The sequence below is a fragment of the Carassius gibelio genome, chromosome B19 (assembly GCF_023724105.1).
Source record: "Carassius gibelio isolate Cgi1373 ecotype wild population from Czech Republic chromosome B19, carGib1.2-hapl.c, whole genome shotgun sequence".
NCBI lineage: Eukaryota > Metazoa > Chordata > Actinopteri > Cypriniformes > Cyprinidae > Carassius > Carassius gibelio.
In genome coordinates, this window is record NC_068414.1 from 32,870,365 (window position 1) to 32,889,060 (window position 18,696).

The following is an 18,696-nucleotide window of genomic DNA, read 5'->3' on the forward strand; positions in this document are numbered from 1 at the left end:
ATATATCATACATACTTGCACGTAGACGCACAAAACTCGGTACACATATAGAACTCATCAATACAAACAACTTTCGTATTGCATATCATAGGCTCCGCCCAACAGGAAGTTGGCTATTTAGGGTTTATTATTCATATTTGTCGTCAAAGTTGTGGGGGCTTTTGGGGTCCTTAACATACTCAAAACTCTTGAAAGTTTGCGCACACTTTGGAATCTGTGGCCTTAAGGAGCCTGCAGAGGCTGGGACCTGGGCGTGGCACAGGGGCTCTACAGCGCCCCCTGGAACACAGTCATAAATGTTGATGTATAGCTCACACATACTTGCACGTATTCATATGAAACTCAGTACACATATAGATCTCATCGTGCCGAACAACTTGCGTATTGCATGTTATAGGCTCTGCCCAACAGGAAGTCAGCTATTTAGAGTTATGTAAAAATCGTATGCTCTGGAATTTGAAATACTTGTCATAGGTTTTTTACTCGATTGCCGCCAAACTCGGTCAACATGATCTCAAGACACTGGGGATGAAAAATTGCCAGGGGATTTTTGATATCTCAAACGGTTTGCTCATGGCGAGGCGTTGAAATTATGGCGAGAAATGAGAAACAGGAAGTGTCTAATACCATCCACATACATTTCCTGATTTTAATCAAACTTCATCAGATTATTCTTTGTATGATGTCGATCGCATATATGTGACTATTAGGAGTCAAAGTTATAGCGCCACCAACTGGCAGCAGGAAGTGTGTCATTTTCAAAATGTTTTGTATTCAGCATCTTATTTTTACTCGATTTGCTTCAAACTTCATCAGAATCATGTTAAAACACAGCCTATATTAATCTGCTAGGGGGATATTGATATCTAAAAATATTGTTGCCGTGGCAACATGTCAAACTTGAATACTTCTCAGGTGATTTTAAGGCATATAACATACTTAGAATTTCATGAAATTCAGAACACATATCAGTATTTATGATAACTAGACACTGGCAAAAGTTCATAAGAGGGCGTGGAAGAGGCACTCTATAGCGCCACCTTTTGTCAAAAGTGGGGGGGTTAGTTTTAGCTACAGACACCAAACTCGGTACAAAAATTGTTCTTATCAAGATGGACAACTTTCTAATTCACAGTCATCAGCTACGATCAACAGGTATTCAGCTATTTTGATTTGAATGTGGATTTTTTTTTACATTTAGCTGTGAATTAATGCATACTGCTCAGAGGAGAGTAACACTATACACACCAAACTTTGTCTACATGATGCCAAAACATTTTAAACAACTTAAATTGCCAAAGGATTTTGGATAGCTTGAACGGTTTTGTCGTGGTGATTTTTTTAAATGACAGTAAACATGGAATTATTAATTGTCCTGCATTTTTAAATTCCAAACACTTCAAAACCTTTTTTCATACAAAAAAAAAGTCATTCTGAGTAAATATGGATAGTTTCACGACTTTACAACACTGTATGGATAACAGAATATTAAAAAACTGTCAGACATCTCATCTCACTCTGTCCCTCTGTTTGAGTATTATGTGCTGAGACTTACATTGTCTGAGAGAAAATGCGCCCCTACAGGTTCAATTCCTGAAAGGGAAATTCGACTGAAAGGGAGGAGACTCTCTTTTAGTTTCATTTTTAAATCGGTTAAAATACAAATAAATACTTAGATTTAATTCACACTGACAAGCTAAACCAACATATATGATTATTACCGGGTCAGGGCTCATTAATAATTGATGTGTGGTCAGTGATACGTGAGAAACACGAGAGATGAATCACCGCTCTGAGCATGAGCGTGTGGAATGACAAGCTCAGAAAAAACGAGTTTATTCTTGTTTTATAGCTTTAACAAATAAAATATTAAAGCGATATCACACAATTCACCAATTAGAACACACCAAGAGCTAAATTCAGATGTTTTTGAACTGTTTGTGTGAAAATGAAATATTCGCGGCTGCCTTCTGAAATCACCGCCTCCGATCAGCGCGTACAGTGTCACAAGTTCAAAACAAACGAATTTATTCTTGTGTAAGAGCTTTTTCAAATAAAATATTGCCATAAATGCACACAATACACCCATTATAACACAAGAGCTAAATGCAGGTGTTTGTGACCCGTTTAAGTGTGCAAGACTATTTGAAAACGCGACTGGCAGAATATCTCTCGAGCTGCAGGATTCTGCCTTTCGTCGTACGAACGAACACATCAAGGACAAGATTATTTCAAAATACATACTAGCTTGGCGAATATAAACGAAAACAGCCACGTGGACATAAGCTGTTGAGAAATAAATCTGAAGTGGATCTACTGGATTTTAATATTAAGTGACCGCATATACCAGCTGCTTCTGTCTTCAATTTTAATCTATATAAAAAATTAAACTAATTCATCTTGGCTGCTTTTTTTAATGTGTGTACGTATTTATTTATTATTTTGCTCTAACAAGACTTAATCTATATTTAATTAAATCAATTACATTTTATTTTACATTTGATTTGTCCATTTCTGCATCTAAACGCCTAAAAACCTAAAACATGCTCTATTATACTATTGTTAGCAATTTCTTTATCGTCCAATTTATCTGGTGTACACTTTTATTTTCATAATAAACTTGTTTGTTAGATTATACACAGTTACAGTGGTCTATAATAAATATTAACAGGTTTTATTCAAGCTGTTTAGAATGAATGCAGTAGGCTAATTTTTTTAAATGTAAATCCAAAAAAAAAAAAAAAAAAAAATTTTTTTTAAAACATTGGAAAAGAATAACTGTTGTACTTTTTTATACATTTTGTATAATTTTATAGTTTATGCATTATAGTTATAAAAACAAATAAATTTAGCCACTCACATAGAAATCTTAGGCCTTATCCTTTTTTGACAGTTTTAGGGATTTTTAAAAATCCTAAAAAACCTTATTTGGGCTGCAAATAATAATTTCAAATTAATTTGATACTGACCTCTGACATCTTGTGACATGATATTTATTTGAATTTACATAATCTCATGGATGTAACAGTAAAACTGTTCAGCTCACCGATCAAGACTAAGCTGTAATACAAGCAGAACTTTCACAAATGCTTGTAGGTCAATAAAATCATTACAAAACATTTACAAATCATTTAAGGGATTTGATAACACTGTAAAATAATGTCTAATTTGTTAACATTAGCAAATGCATTGATAACACTTTATAATAACTGCACTCATTAGTAAATAGTCAGTTCATGCTTTATAAAGCCTTGTCCCAATATTAATAGTCAGTAGTAAGCAGTTTATAAATACAGCTATAAATAGCTTGTTCTTGGTTTATAAGCACATTTATTAAAAAGGAGAGTAAAGGGTCAGTTATCTTCCTATGAAAAATAAATAAAATAAAAATAAACAAACAACAACACAGATTGATACAGAACTCAGAAATGTTATTGTGGATTTGATAAACTCAGCCTGTAAATGAATTAATTCTCCTCCAAGAAGACACAAGTAGTTCACACCAAACTGTTTTAACATGAAGCCATATACTGAAGATGTTAAATTTCGAATGGGTTTAGGATACCTTAAATGGTGTGGCCATAGCGATTTATTAAAGTAACATAAAAAAATACAATAGTTATTTTACTATATCTTTAAAATGTTTAATTCCAAATATTCATAATTTTTTATATACGTAGAAGTCATCATTTGAAGGAAGCACAGTAAGTTTCATAGCTTTATCATTTTCAAGAGCCAGCATAAAATTAAAACTATCATAACTTATAAATCAAGCTGGCAATTCTTAGTACCAATAATGGCCACCAGATGGAGCTATAGGATTACTTTTAAATAATTATTGTAGAAACAAGTATGATTTAAATCATTTATAGAAATCTTTCAAAGAAAAATAATATGAATTTTATGTATTTTACTGATAAAATGACCCTCACTTTATTAGAATAACAAGCTGAATTATTGTGAACTGTATATTAAGAATAATTCTTTATAGGCTTTATGGACAGATACGTTTTGAGTGACTCTTGAAGGATCAGCACCACATCCTCTTTTACCACTGTTTAAAGAATGTATCTTACAGTACAGGTGCGGATGAATTTTGAATAGCTTGAATGGTTTTGTCGTGGTGATTTTTTAAAATACAGTAAAAATGTAACCAGTAAATGTCATTTATTTTTTTTAAGTGCAGCTTCTAAACACTTCAAAAAAATGTACACATAGAAGACAAGTCATTCTGAGGAAATATGCATAGTTTCATGACTATACAACACTATATGGATGATAGAAAATTAAAAAACTATCATACATCTGATGTCACTCTGTCCCTCTGTCACTGTGGGTAATGTGTGTGTGTGTGTGTGTGTGTGTGTGTGTTAAGTGAATTAGGTGTGAAACTATCAGGGAGCATTTAGTCTCCAGCGCCAACATTTTACAGAACTGCCACTTTCCTGGAGTCTCAGAATTACAATGTGTCAGGTTCTGAGAGATCTAAGATTCCAAAAAATGATTTAATTAGAATACCATGAAGTATTGTGAAATACTATATATAAAGACTTTATATATAGGCTTTATGAACAGATTAGAGTGACTCGTGAAGGACCAGCACCACCTCCTCTTGTCCGATGGTTTGAGGAAGATATCTTCCAGAATCCGGGATTAAGATTCAGGAGCTCATTTTTATTCCACCTCCTTTCCTGAAAGTCTGTCTTGCAGAATTGACTAAAAATTAATCTTCACATTAATTCCTAATTATTTTGCAATTATTTTTGTCAGTTCTTCTTGACCTGTTTTTTTTTCTTCTTCTTTTCTGACCTAGTCAGCATTTTTGTACAATGGTCAAGTCCTAACTTATCCATTTCTGTATTGCATTTGTGTTTGATATTTCTCATGGGTATTTCATAATTTTCGACTTTGAGTTAAAACAGTTTGAGTTAAAACTCTTTTTTAGCGCATTTCATCTGTAAAAGAAAACATGCCTAATAATTCTGCACACATGAATATAAGGAGTTTTTCTCTTCCAGCTTTCCTGGACTATTGTATAGCACTCATAAATGATTAAATAAAAAATAATGGTAGTTATTAAGATTGATATGGTTTGGAATTGGTAAAATGTGCTTGGAAAAAAATCACAATAAAACAATGTTTTAATGTTTAAGTTTGGAATATTAACTGACATGAATGAATGCTATATAAATATTGTTCATGTTAACATAATGTTTATAAATGAAATCTTATTGTAAAGTGTTACTAAAGTTATATATATATATATATATATATATATATATATATATATATATATATATATATATATATATATATATATATATATATATATATTGTTCTGTGAATGTGATTTTAAAGTCTAGATGATTCGGATTAACCCTTTAACTGCCATATCCTTTAAAACCTCACTGCCAGAGGGATATTGTGAATGCATGTGCCCGCTGGGCACAGTTTACCTGATGCCACCGGGGTGGCGATGGCATTGGTGGCTTGAGCCCGCCATCGCTGCTTGCAGCTATATATATATATTTTTTTTTTCTTTATTCTTCTAATTTTTTTCCAAGGTTTCGGGGGCTTTTGGGGTCCTTAACATACTCAAAAACTCTTGAAAATTGGCACACACCTTGGAACCTGCGGCCATTAGGGCCGGGCAGAGTCTGATACACGGGCGTGGCACAGGGGCTCTACAGCGCCCCCTGTAGTACTGAGGGCCATATATCATGCATACTTGCACGTATACATATGAAACTTGGTACATATATATAACTCATCAAACCAAACAACTTTCACACTGCATGTCATAAGCTCCGCCCAACAGGAAGTTGGCTATTTAGGGTTTTATGAAAAACACATGCTCTGGAATTTGATATACTCCTCTGAGGAACTCCACCCGTTCACCACAAAACTCGGTGAACACGATCTCAAGAAATTGGGGATGCTAAATTGCGAAGAGATTTTTGATATCTCGAACGGTTTGCCCGTTGCGAGGCGTTGAAATTATGGCGAGAAATGAGAAACAGGAAATGTCTAATAACATCCACATAAATTTCCTGAATTTGATCAAACTTAATTTGTTTGTTCGTTGTATGATACCGATCGTATATATGTGACTATTAGGAGTCAAAGTTATAGCGCCACCAACTGGCAGCAGGAAGTGAATCATTTTCAAAACGCTTTGAATTCAGCATCTTATTTTTACTTGATTTGCTTCAAACTTCATCAGAATAATGACAAAACACGGCCGAAGAAAATCTGTTGTGGGGATATTGATATCTAATATAGTGTTGCCATGGCAACGTGTCAAACTTGAATGTTCTGTTCTGGTGATTTTTAGGCAGACAACAAGCTCAGATTTACATGAAACTCGAAACAGATATCAGTATTAAAGATAGCTAAACCATGGCAAAAGCTTTGAAAAGGGCGTGGAAGAGGCACTCTATAGCGCCACCTTTTGTCAAAAGTGGGGGGGTTAGTTTTAGCTACAGACACCAAACTTGGTACATAAATTGTTCTTATCAAGACGGACAACTTTCTAATTCACAGTTATAAGCTACGATCAACAGGAAGTCGGCTATTTTGATTTGAATGTATATTTTTGAGATTTTACAGTTGTAAAATTAATGAATACTCCTCACAGGGGAAGTACACTATACACACAAAACTTTGTCTACATGAAGAAAAAACATCGAGGAACTTAAATTGCGAACAGATTTTGGTTAGCTTGAACGGTTTTGTCGTGGTGATTTTTTGAAATGACAGTAAAAAGTGAAACATTAATCGTCTTCTATTTTTAAATTGCAGCTTCCAAACCTTTAAAAAACATTTTTCATTTAGAAAACCAGTGATTCTGAGGAAATATGCATAGTTTCATGACTTTACAGCACTGTATGATTAAAAGAAAATTAAAAAACTGTCAGACATCTGATCTCACTCTGTCACTCTGTTTGAGGAATGTATGAGTGCTGACTGTGTGTGTGTGTGAGTGTGAGTGGGGGAGGGGTGTGAGCTGAGTGGCAGACAGACAGAGAGAGAGAGAGAGAGAGAGACTTAAACATCTCTTTAATCACCAGAAAAAAAAAACCTGTTTTTTAAATTGTTATTTTTTTGTTGTTGTTGCTAATTGTGCTGTTTTCATTACAGCTTAAGAAATATCTTAGGCCTTATCCTTTTCTGACAGTTTCAGGGATTAAAAAAAAATCCTAAAAAACCTTATTTGTGCTGCAAATAATAATTTCAAACTCATTTGATACTGACCTCTGACACCCTGTGACATGACATTTATTTGAATTTACATAATCTCAAGGATGTAACAGTAAAACTGTTCAGCTCACAGATGAAGACTAAGCTGTAATGCAAGCAGAACTATTTCACAAATGCTTATAGGTTAATGAAATCATAACAAAACACTTTTAAATTATTTAAGGATTTGGTAACACTTTAAAATAATGTCTCAATTGTTAACATTAGTAAATGCATTGGTAACACTTCATAATAGCTGCAATTCTTAGCTAAGCATTAGTAAATAGTCAGTTCATGCTTTATATAGCCTTCTCCCAAAATTAATATTTTAGTAAGCATTTTATAAATACAGCTATAATTAAATTGTTCATGGTTTATATGCACATTTATTTTGAGGAGATTAAAGGCTGTAATCTTCCTAAAAAAATGTAAAATAAAAAATAAAATAAATAAAATAAACAAACACAGAACTCATAAATATTTATTTCAAGATGCAATAAAAGAAAACTGTACACTTGAATTTTTATATATATATATATATATATATATATATATATATATATATATATATATATACACACACACACAATTGCATAAGTTTATATTGAACATTTTTTATCAAGTGTACAGCTAATAATAGTAATAATAATAATGCATTTTATTTAGTTTTAGCTACAGACACCAAACTTGGTACATAAATTGTTCTTATCAAGACGGACAACTTTCTAATTCACAGTCATAAGCTACAACCAACAGGAAGTCCGCTATTTTGATTTGAATATGGATTTTTGGGAAGATTATTTTGTGAATTAATGAATACTCCTCACAGGGGAAGTACACTATACACACCAAACTTTGTCTACATGAAGAAAAAACATTGAGGAACTTAAATTGCGAACAGATTTTGGTTAGCTTGAACTGTTTTGTCGTGGTGATTTTTTGAAATGACAGTAAAAAGGGAAACATTAATTGTCTTGTATGTTTAAATTGCAGCTTCCAAACACTTCAAAGCATTTGTTCATACAGAGATCAAATCATTCTGAGGAAATATGCATAGTTTCACGACTTTACAACACTGTATTGATAAAAGAAAATGTGAAAACTATCAGACTTCTCAACTGACATGATCTCACTCTGGCCACTCTGTCTGTGTGAGGAAAGGGAGGGGGAGAGGGAGGGGGAGAGGGAGGGGGAGTGTGAGGGGGTTGGTGACTGTGAATTTTTGGTGATTGACAGTGTGTGTGGATTGTAGGGAGGGGCTGTCTGGCAGAGAGAGAGAGAGAGAGAGAGAGAGACCTAATCATCCCTTTAATAATCAGGAAAAAAAATCCGTATTTTAAATTGTTATTGTTTTTGTTGTTGCTAATGGTGGCGTTTTTTTCCTTTCATTACAGGTTAAGAAATCTCTTAGGCCTTATCCTTTTCTGACAGTTTTAGGGATTTAAAAACATCCTAATAATCCTTATTTGTGCTGCAAATAATAATTTCAAACTCATTTGATACTGACCTATGACATTCTGTGACATGACATTTATTAATCTCATGGATGTAACAGTAAAACTCTTCAACTGACAGATAAAGCTGCAATGCAAGCAAAACTATTTCACAAATGCTTATAGGTAATTAAAATCATTACAAAACACTAATAAATTATTTAAGGATTTGGTAACACTGTAAAATAATGTCTAATTTGTTAACATTAGTAAATGCATTGGTAACACTTTATAATAACTGCACTCATTAGCTAAGCATTAGTAAATAGTTCATGATTATAAATCCTTTTCCCTTAATAATAGTCATTATTAAGCAGTAATACATCTATAAATAAATTGTTCTTGGTTTAATTAAAAGCACATATATTACAAAGGAGATTAAAGTCTCAGTTGTCTCATAAAATAGATAAATAAACCCAACCCAGTTTGATTCAGAATTCAGAAATATTTATTTCAAGATGCAATAAAAGGAAACTGTACACTTAAATAGCTTTTGAGCGATTCTTGAAGGATTAGCATCACCTCCTCTTGTACGATGGTTTGAGGAATATATCTTCCAGATAGTACCACCACTCCCTATATGCAGAGTATGCAGTCTTCGTAGGGCACCAACTCCCAGAGGGGGCACCATCCCAGTTGCTCAAAAAAAAAAAAAAAAAAAAAAAAAACGCGCCATTCTCCCTACTTTTTCACATGGGCTCAAATGCAAATTTGAAGCTCAATAGCATTTGAGAAGAAAGACTTGCAGTCACAAAACAATTGTAATGTGTTCATATAGGTGTCAGCTATAATGCACACCTTATACATTTTTTATAAATATAAAAATAATGTGTTACTAAAGTTATATATATTGTTCTGTGTATGTGATTTCAAAGTCTAGATTGGTCGGATTAACCCTTTATCTGCCGCATTCCTTAAAACTTGATTGTCAGAGGGTTACTGTAAATGCTTATGCCCGCTGGGCACAGTTTTCCCGATGCCACCGGGGTGGCGTTGCACTGATGGCTTGAGCCCGACATCGCTGCTTGCAGCTATATTTATTATTATTATTTATTATTATTATTTTTCTTCAAGGTTTCGGGGGCTTTTGGGGCCCTTAACATGCTTAAAAAGTCTTGAAAATTGGCACACACATTGGAACCTGCGGCCATTAGGGCCGGGCAGAGACTGATACACGGGCGTGGCACAGGGGCTCTACAGCGCCCCCTGGAATATGGAGGGCCATATATCATACATACTTGCACGTAGACGTACGAAACTCGGTACACATATAGAACTCATAAATACAAACAACTTTCGTATTGCATATCATAGGCTCCGCCCAACAGGAAGTTGGCTATTTGGGGTTTATTATTCATATTTGTCGTCAAAGTTGTGGGGGCTTTTGGGGTCCTTAACATACTCAAAAACTCTTGAAAGTTTGCGCACAATTTGGAATCTGTGGCCTTTAGGAGCCTGCAGAGGCTGGGACACGGGCGTGGCACAGGGGCTCTACAGCGCCCCCTGGAACACAGTCATAAATGTTGATGTATAGCTCACACATACTTGCACGTATTAATATGAAACTCAGTACACATATAGATCTCATCATGCCGAACAACTTGCGTATTGCATGTCATAGGCTCCGCCCAACAGGAAGTCAGCTATTTAGAGTTATGTAAAAAGCGCATGCTCTGGAATTTGAAATACTTGTCATAGGTTTTTTACTCGATTGCCACCAAACTCGGTCAACATGATCTCAAGAGACTGGGGATGAAAAATTGCCAGGGGATTTTTGATATCTCAAACGGTTTGCTCGTGGCGAGGCGTTGAAATTATGGCGAGAAATGAGAAACAGGAAGTGTCTAATACCATCCACATACATTTCCTGATTTTAATCAAACTTCATCAGATTATTCTTTGTATGATGTCGATCGCATATATGTGACTATTAGGAGTCAAAGTTATAGCGCCACCAACTGGCAGCAGGAAGTGTGTCATTTTCAAAATGCTTTGTATTCAGCATCTTATTTTTACTCGATTTGCTTCAAACTTCATCAGAATAATGTTAAAACACAGCCTATATTAATCTGCTAGGGGGATATTGATATCTAAAAATATTGTTGCCGTGGCAACATGTCAAACTTGAATACTTCTCAGGTGATTTTAAGGCATATAACATGCTTAGAATTTCATCAAACTCAGAACACATATCAGTATTTATGATAACTAGACACTGGCAAAAGTTCATAAGAGGGCGTGGAAGAGGCACTCTATAGCGCCACCTTTTGTCAAAAGTGGGGGGGTTAGTTTTAGCTACAGACACCAAACTCGGTACAAAAATTGTTCTTATCAAGACGGACAACTTTCTAATTCACAGTCATCAGCTACGATCAACAGGAAGTCAGCTATTTTGATTTGAATGTGGATTTTTTTTTACATTTAGCTGTGAATTAATGCATACTGCTCAGAGGAGAGTAACACTATACACACCAAACTTTGTCTACATGATGCCAAAACATTTTAAACAACTTAAATTGCCAAAGGATTTTGGATAGCTTGAACGGTTTTGTCATGGTGATTTTTTTAAATGACAGTAAAAATGGAATTATTAATTGTCCTGCATTTTTAAATTCCAAACACTTCAAAACCTTTTTTCATACAGAAAAAAAGTCATTCTGAGTAAATATGGATAGTTTCACGACTTTACAACACTGTATGGATAACAGAAAATTAAAAAACTGTCAGACATCTCATCTCACTCTGTCCATCTGTTTGAGTATTATGTGCTGAGACTTACATTGTCTGAGAGAAAATGCGCCCCTACAGGTGCAATTCCTGAAAGGGAAATTCGACTGAAAGGGAGGAGACTCTCTTTTAGTTTCATTTTTAAATCGGTTAAAATACAAATAAATACTTAGATTTAATTCACACTGACAAGCTAAACCAACATATATGATTATTATCAGGTCAGGGCTCATTAATAATTGATGTGTGGTCAGTGATACGTGAGAAACACGAGAGATGAATCACCGCTCTGAGCAGGAGCGTGTGGAATGATGAGCTCAGAAAAAACGAGTTTATTCTTGTTTTATAGCTTTTAAAATTAAAATATTAAAGCGATATTACACAATTCACCAATTAGAACACACCAGGAGCTAAATTCAGATGTTTTTGAACTGTTTGTGTGAAAATGAAATATTCGCGGCTGCCTATCTGAAATCACTGCCTCCGATCAGCGCGCACAGTGTCACAAGTTCAAAACTAACGAATTTATTCTTGTTTAAGAGCTTTTTCAAATAAAATATTGTCATAAATGCACACAATACACCCATTATAACACAACACGAGCTAAATGCAGGTGTTTGTGACCCGTTTAAGTGTGCAAGACTATTTGAAAGCGCGACTGGCAGAATACATATATCTCTCGAGCTGCAGGATTCTGGCTTTCGTCGTAAGAACGAACACATCACGGACAAGATTATTTCAAAATACATAATAGCTTGGCGAATATAAACGAAAACAGCCACGTAGACATAAACTGTTGAGAAATAAATCTGAAGTGGATCTACTGGATTTGAATATTAAGTGACCGCATACCAGCTGCTTCTGTCTTCAATTTTAATCTACATATAAAAAAGGAAACTCATTCATCTTGGCGGCTTTTTTAATGTGTGTACGTATTTATTTATTATTTTGCTCTAACAAGAATTAATCTATATTTAATTAAATCAATTACATTTTATTTTACATTTGATTTGTCCATTTCTGCATCTAAACGCCTAAAAACCTAAAACATGCTCTATTATACTATTGTTAGCAATTTCTTTATCGTCCAATTTATCTGGTGTACACACTTTTATTTTCATAATAAACTTGTTTCTTAGATTATACACAGTTACAGTGGTCTATAATAAATATTAACAGGTTTTATTCAAGCTGTTTAGAATGATTGCAGTAGGCTAATTTGTTTTTATGTAAATCCCAAAAAATAAATTAAATAAATAAAAAACATTGGAAAACAATAACTGTTGTACTTTTTTATACATTTTGTATAATTTCATAGTTTATGCATTATAGTTATAAAAACAAACAAATTTAGCCACTCACATAGAAATCTTAGGCCTTATCCTTTTCTGACAGTTTTAGGTTTTTTTTAAGAAATCCTAAAAAACCTTATTTGTGCTGCAAATAATAATTTCAAACTAATTTGATACTGACCTCTGACATCCTGTGACATGATATTTATTTGAATTTACATAATCTAATGGATGTAACAGTAAATCTGTTCAGCTCACAGATCAAGACTAAGCTGTAATGCAAGCAGAACTTTCACAAATGCTTGTAGGCAAATAAAATCATTACAAAACACTTACAAATCATTTAAGGGATTTGATAACACTGTAAAATAATATTTAATTTGTTAACATTAGCAAATGCATTGATAACACTTTATAATAACTTCACTCATTTGTAAATAGTCAGTTCATGCTTCATAAAGCCTTGTCCCAATATTAATAGTCAGTAGTAGTTTATAAATACAGCTATAAATAGCTTGTTCTTGGATTATAAGCACATTTATTAAAAAGGAGAGTAAAGGGTCAGTTATCTTCCTATGAAAAATAAAAAAAACGAAAATAAACAAACAACAACAGATTGATACAGAACTCAGAAATGTTATTGTGGATTTATGATAAACTCAGCCTGTAAATTAATTCATTCTCCTCCAAGAAGACACAAGTAGTTCACACCAAACTTTTTTAACATGAAGCCAATATACTGAAGATATTAAATTGCGAATGGGTTTAGGATACCTTAAATGGTGTGGCCATAGCGATTTATTAAAGTAACATAAAAAATACAATAGTTATTTTACTATATCTTTAAAATTTTTAATTCCAACTCTTCATAATTTTTTATATACGTAGAAGTCATCATTTGAAGGAAGCACAGTAAGTTTCATAGCTTTATCATTTTCAAGAGCCAGCATAAAATTAAAACTATCATAACATATAAATCAAGCTTGCAATTCTTAGTACCAATAATGGCCACCAGATGGAGCTATAGGATTACTTTTAAATAATTATTGTAGAAACAAGTATGATTTAAATCATTTATAGAAATCTTTCAAAGAAAAATAATATGAATTTTATGTATTTTACTGATAAAATGACCCTCACTTAATTAGAATAACAAGCTGAAGTATTGTGAACTGTATATTAAGAATAATTATTTATAGGCTTTATGGACAGATACGTTTTGAGTGACTCTTGAAGGTTCAGCACCACATCCTCTTTTACCACTGTTTAAAGAATGTATCTTACAGAACAGGTGCGGATGAATTTTGAATGGCTTGAATGGTTTTGTCGTGGTGATTTTTTGAAATAACAGTAAAAAAGTAACCAGTAAATGTCTTTTATTTTTTTAAGTGCAGCTTCTAAACGCTTCAAAAAAATGTACACATAGAAGACAAGTCATTCTGAGGAAATATGCATGGTTTCATGACTATACAACACTATATGGATGATAGAAAATTAAAAAACTATCATACATCTGATGTCACTCTGTCCCTCTGTCACTGTGGGTAATGTGTGTTTGTGTGTGTGTTAAGTGAATTAGGTGTGAAACTATCAGGGAGCATTTAGTCTCCAGTGCCAACATTTTACAGAACTGCCACTTTCCTGGAGTCTCAGAATTACAATGTGTCAGGTTCTGAGAAATCAAAGATTCCAAAAAATGATTTAATTAGAATACCATGAAGTATTGTGAAATACTATATATTAAGACTTTATATATAGGCTTTATGAACAGATTGGAGTGACTCGTGAAGGACCAGCACCACCTCCTCTTGTCCGATGGTTTGAGGAATATATCTTCCAGAATCCGGGATTAAGATTTAGGAGCTCATTTTTATTCCACCTCCTTTCCTGAAAGTCTGTCTTGCAGAATTGACTAAAAATTAATCTTCACATTAATTCCTAATTATTTTGCAATTATTTTTGTCAGTTCTTCTTGACCTGTTTTTTTTTCTTCTTCTTTTCTGACCTCATGACCCAGTCAGCATTTTTGTACAATGGTCACGTCTTAACTTATCTATTTCTGTATTGCATTTGTGTTTGATATTTCTCATGGGTATTTCATAATTTTCGACTTTGAGTTAAAACAGTTTGAGTTAAAACTCTTTTTTAGCGCATTTCATCTGTAAAAGAAAACATGCCTAATAATTCTGCACATGAATATAAGGAGTTTTTCTCTTCCAGCTTTCCTGGAATATTGTATAGCACTCATAAATGATTAAATAAAAAATAATGGTAGTTATTAAGATTGATATGGCTTGGAATTGGTAAAATGTGCTTGGAAAAAAAATCACAATAAAACAATGTTTTAATGTTTAAGTTTGGAATATTAACTGACATGAATGAATGCTATATAAATATTGTTCATGTTAACATAATGTTTATAAATGAAATCTTATTGTAAAGTGTTACTAAATATATATATATATATATATATTAGGGGTGTAACGGTTCACAAAATTCACGGTTCGGTTCGATACGATACACTGATGTCACGGTTCGGTTCGGTTCGATACGTTTTAGATACAGCAAAATGTAAAAACATCTCAACTTTTCAGAATGCCGCAAGCGCACCGCGGGTCATGTGACAAGAACTAACCAATCAGCTTCATCCTTTCCCGTAACAACGTTGAGAGCTCAGCCAAGATGAAGGATCAGCTGATCATAGTTGTATATGGATTGCAATTTTGAAATAAATTTAGTAGCAGAGCTACTGCAAGCGATTTTTAGAGCTGCAAATCCATTTATCCTTCGCTGAAATTTCCGCGTCTCATGGAGAGAGCACGTCATTGTCACGTCATGCTTAGCAAAGACAGACGCCTCATGAGCGCTTCTGCCCAAGCGCTTTGGAAAGGAGGAGAAAGACGCGCTTAGCGTTTTCCATGCGTTTTTAGGCACGATATGTGAACGGCCCCTAAGGCGCTCGCTCACTCAGCACGCGCTGAAGGCTCGTTGCAAAATGTCGAATGCCTTTAACAGACCAGAAATATAAGATCCTAAAATAACCAACAGGTCTGGTGTTTGGGTTGGATTCCCTGTAAGCTATAGTTTCTAAATGCTGCAGGGATAGTTTGCTGCGTGCATGTTTCTCCTTTTTTTCGTCTTTTCCCAGATAGTACTGACGCATATATCCCAGATATTCCCGCTGGTGTTTTTTTTTTTTTTTTTTTTATTCCCGCTGGTGTACCCTGTCATGTTGCAGATGCGACATACCGTTGTTTTTTTATCCACCACTCTCTTGCCATCACCATTATAGCTTAAAGGGAATCCAAAGTGCACCCAAACACCAGACCTGTTGGTTATTGGAGGATCTTCTCATTTCTAGTCTGTTCAACGCATTGGCTATTTTGCAACGAGCCTTCAGCGCGTACTGAGTGAGCGAGCGCCTGCTGAGTAGCCTAACATAAACATATAAGATGGTGTTTTTTTCTTCTTCGGGAGTGTCATGGGCGTTGCCTGTTACGTTGTTTGGGTTATTGGGCTACCTTGTTGAACGCATATCATTATATTTCTCTCTCTCTCTTTTTTTTTTTTTTTCAAATATAATTAATTACTCCAACGAACCGTTCGGTATACATAATGCGTACCGCGTACCGAACCGAAAGCGTCGTACCGAACGGTTCAATACGAATACGCGTATCGTTACACCCCTAATATATATATATATATATATATATATATATATATATATATATATATATATATATATTGTTCTGTGAATGTGATTTTAAAGTCTAGATGATTCGGATTAACCCTTTAACCGCCATATCCTTTAAAACCTCACTGCCAGAGGGATATTGTGAATGCATGTGCCCGCTGGGCACAGTTTACCTGATGCCACCGGTGTGGCGATGGCATTGGTGGCTTGAGCCCGCCATCGCTGCTTGCAGCTATATTTAGGGCTCAAGCCTGGAGGGCGAGAGCCCTATTGTTTTCCTTAGGATTATTTGTTATTATTATTATTATTATTTATTATTATTATTTTTCTTCAAGGTTTCGGGGGCTTTTGGGGCCCTTAACATGCTTAAAAAGTCTTGAAAATTGGCACACACATTGGAACCTGCGGCCATTAGGGCCGGGCAGAGACTGATACACGGGCGTGGCACAGGGGCTCTACAGCGCCCCCTGGAATGCTGAGGGCCGTATATCATACATACTTGCACGTAGACGCACAAAACTCGGTACACATATAGAACTCATCAATACAAACAACTTTCGAATTGCATATCATAGGCTCCGCCCAACAGGAAGTTGGCTATTTGGGGTTTATTATTCATATTTGTCGTCAAAGTTGTGGGGGCTTTTGGGGTCCTTAACATACTCAAAAACTCTTGAAAGTTTGCGCACACTTTGGAATCTGTGGCCTTAAGGAGCCTGCAGAGGCTGGGACCTGGGCGTGGCACAGGGGCTCTACAGCGCCCCCTGGAACACAGTCATGAATGTTGATGTATAGCTCACACATACTTGCACGTATTAATATGAAACTCAGTACACATTTAGATCTCATCGTGCAGAACAACTTGCGTATTGCATGTTATAGGCTCCGCCCAACAGGAAGTCAGCTATTTAGAGTTATGTAAAAAGCATATGCTCTGGAATTTGAAATACTTGTCATAGGTTTTTTACTCGATTGCCGCCAAACTCGGTCAACATGATCTCAAGACAATGGGGATGAAAAATTGCCAGGGGATTTTTGATATCTCAAACGGTTTGCTCGTGGCGAGGCGTTGAAATTATGGCGAGAAATGAGAAACAGGAAGTGTCTAATACCATCCACATACATTTCCTGATTTTAATCAAACTTCATCAGATTATTCATTGTATGATGTCGATCGCATATATGTGACTATTAGGAGTCAAAGTTATAGCGCCACCAACTGGCAGCAGGAAGTGTGTCATTTTCAAAATGCTTTGTATTCAGCATCTTATTTTTACTCGATTTGCTTCAAACTTCATCAGAATAATGTTAAAACACAGCCTATATTAATCTGCTAGGGGGATATTGATATCTAAAAATATTGTTGCCGTGGCAACATGTCAAACTTGAATACTTCTCAGGTGATTTTAAGGCATATAACATACTTAGAATTTCATGAAATTCAGAACACATATCAGTATTTATGATAACTAGACACTGGCAAAAGTTCATAAGAGGGCGTGGAAGAGGCACTCTATAGCGCCACCTTTTGTCAAAAGTGGGGGGGTTAGTTTTAGCTACAGACACCAAACTCGGTACAAAAATTGTTCTTATCAAGACGGATAACTTTCTAATTCACAGTCATCAGCTACGATCAACAGGAAGTCAGCTATTTTGATTTGAATGTGGATTTTTTTTTACATTTAGCTGTGAATTAATGCATACTGCTCAGAGGAGAGTAACACTATACACACCAAACTTTGTCTACATGATGCCAAAACATTTTAAACAACTTAAATTGCCAAAGGATTTTGGATAGCTTGAACGGTTTTGTCGTGGTGATTTTTTTAAATGACAGTAAAAATGGAATTATTAATTGTCCTGCATTTTTAAATTCCAAACACTTCAAAACCTTTTTTCATACAAAAAAAAAGTCATTCTGAGTAAATATGGATAGTTTCACGACTTTACAACACTGTATGGATAACAGAAAATTAAAAAACTGTCAGACATCTCATCTCACTCTGTCCATCTGTTTGAGTATTATGTGCTGAGACTTACATTGTCTGAGAGAAAATGCGCCCCTACAGGTTCAATTCCTTAAAGGGAAATTCGACTGAAAGGGAGGAGACTCTCTTTTAGTTTCATTTTTAAATCGGTTAAAATACAAAATAATACTTGGATTTAATTCACACTGACAAGCTAAACCAACATATATGATTATTACCGGGTCAGGGCTCATTAATAATTGATGTGTGGTCAGTGATACGTG